Genomic DNA, 1,927 nt, shown 5'->3' with positions numbered 1-1,927 from the left:
ACATCAATAGATGCAGAGAAAGCATTTGACAAGATCCAAAATCCGTTCATGATGAAAACCCTCACCAAAATGGGTTTTGGAGGAACTTTCCTCAAGATAGTCAAAGCCATCTACTACAAGGTATGGCAAGCATTATCATCAATGGGGAAAAAACTAAGGGCCTTTCCTCTAAGATTGGGGACAAGACAAGGATGCCCACTCTCACAACTTCTATTCAATATAGTACTGGAAGTACTAGCAGTAGCCATTAAGCAAGAAAAAGATATTAAGGGCATTCAGACAGGAAAAGAAGAAATCAAACTCTCATTATTCACAGACAATATGATACTATATCTAGAGAAGCCTAATATCTCTACTAAGAAACTCTTAGAAACAATTGACCTATATAGTAAGGTCTCAGGCTACAAAATCAATATCCAAAAAACATGGCCTTCCTATATGCAAACAATGAAACAGAGGAAAGGGACATGAAAAAAGCAATCCTGTTCACAACCGTGCCCACAAAATCAAATACGTTGGAATCAGCTTAACTAAAGAAATAAAGGACCTCTACAAAGAAAACTATAAAACACTACTCCATGAAATAAAAGACGACATGAGGATTTGGAAACTTATCCCTTGCTCATGGATAGGGAGAATCAACATTGTCAAAACGGCAATACTCCCCAAAGCATTATACAGATTCAACGCGATCCCTATAAGGATACACATGACATTCTTCAAAGAAATGGATAAAGCAATCTTGAAATTCATATGGAACAATAAACACCAACGGATAGCGAAAACTATTCTGGGGAAAAAAGCTGATGGGAGTTACCACCCTCCCCAACCTTAATCTTTATTACAAAGTGGTAACAATTAAAACAGCATGGTACTGGAACAAAGGCAGGGCCGCTGACCAATGGAACAGAGTGGAATATCCCAACACACAACCCCAAATGTATGATCATCTAATCTTTGATAAGGAGGCAAGAAAAGTGAAATGGAGCAAGGAAAGCCTCTTCAACAAATGGTGCTGGCATAACTGGAAAACCACATGCAAAAGAATGGGCTTAGACCTCGACTTGACACCATGCACAAATATCAGATCAAAATGGATTAAACAGTGCTCGCTTCGACAGCACATATACTAAAATTGGAACGATACAGAGAAAATTAGCATGGCCCCTGCACAAGGATGACACGCAAATTCGTGAAGCGTTCCATATTTTTTAGAACAGATGACTGGTTGAAGTAACTCTGGTACATCTATACAATGGAATACTATGCAGCTGTTAGAAAGAATGAGGTCATGACGTTTGCATATAAGTGGATCAGCATGGAAAGTATTATGCTAAGTGAAATGAGTCAGAAAGAGAGAGACAGACATAGAAAGATTGCACTCATCTGTGGAATATAGAATAATAGACTATAAGACTAACACCCAAGAATAGTAGAAATAAGTACCAGGAGGTTGTCACCATGGCTTGGAGGCTGTTCTCTCATTCTGGGCAACTCAGAGAAGGGAACACCAAGTAAAATGTGGTTGGAGGTCATGTGGGGGAAAGATGATGCGGGCCGAATATAGACTAGAGACTGAACACAATGGCCACTCAACACCTTTATTGCAAACCACAACACCTAATCAGAGAGAGAGAACAAAAGGGAATACCATGCCATAGTGGCATGGTGGGGTGGGGAGAGACGGGACTGGGGAGGGGGGAGGGATGTTGGGTTTACTGGTGGTGGAGAATGGACACTGGTGAAGGGATGGGTTATCAAACTTTGTAAGGGAGAAACATGAGCACAAAAATGTATAAATCTGTAACTGTACCCTCACGTTGACTCACTAATTAAAAATAAACTATTAATTAAAAAAAACAAACAAAATGGATTAAAGACCTCAACATCAGACCACAATCCATAAGGTACCTCGAAGAAAAGGTCG

General features: G+C 39.8%; 1 non-coding gene across 1 annotated transcript; it reads left to right on the top strand.

Annotated features, from left to right (window-relative positions):
- The first annotated feature begins 1,105 nt into the window (after positions 1–1,105).
- On the top strand, positions 1,106–1,212 carry LOC129400393 (U6 spliceosomal RNA). Its single transcript, XR_008627636.1, has one exon. It is a non-coding gene; the product is annotated as a U6 spliceosomal RNA (small nuclear RNA).
- Positions 1,213–1,927: the final 715 nt, after the last annotated feature.

This window comes from Sorex araneus, chromosome X (assembly GCF_027595985.1).
Source record: "Sorex araneus isolate mSorAra2 chromosome X, mSorAra2.pri, whole genome shotgun sequence".
NCBI lineage: Eukaryota > Metazoa > Chordata > Mammalia > Eulipotyphla > Soricidae > Sorex > Sorex araneus.
Note: the sequence above shows the minus strand (reverse complement) of the source record. Positions and strands in the feature narration are given on the sequence as shown.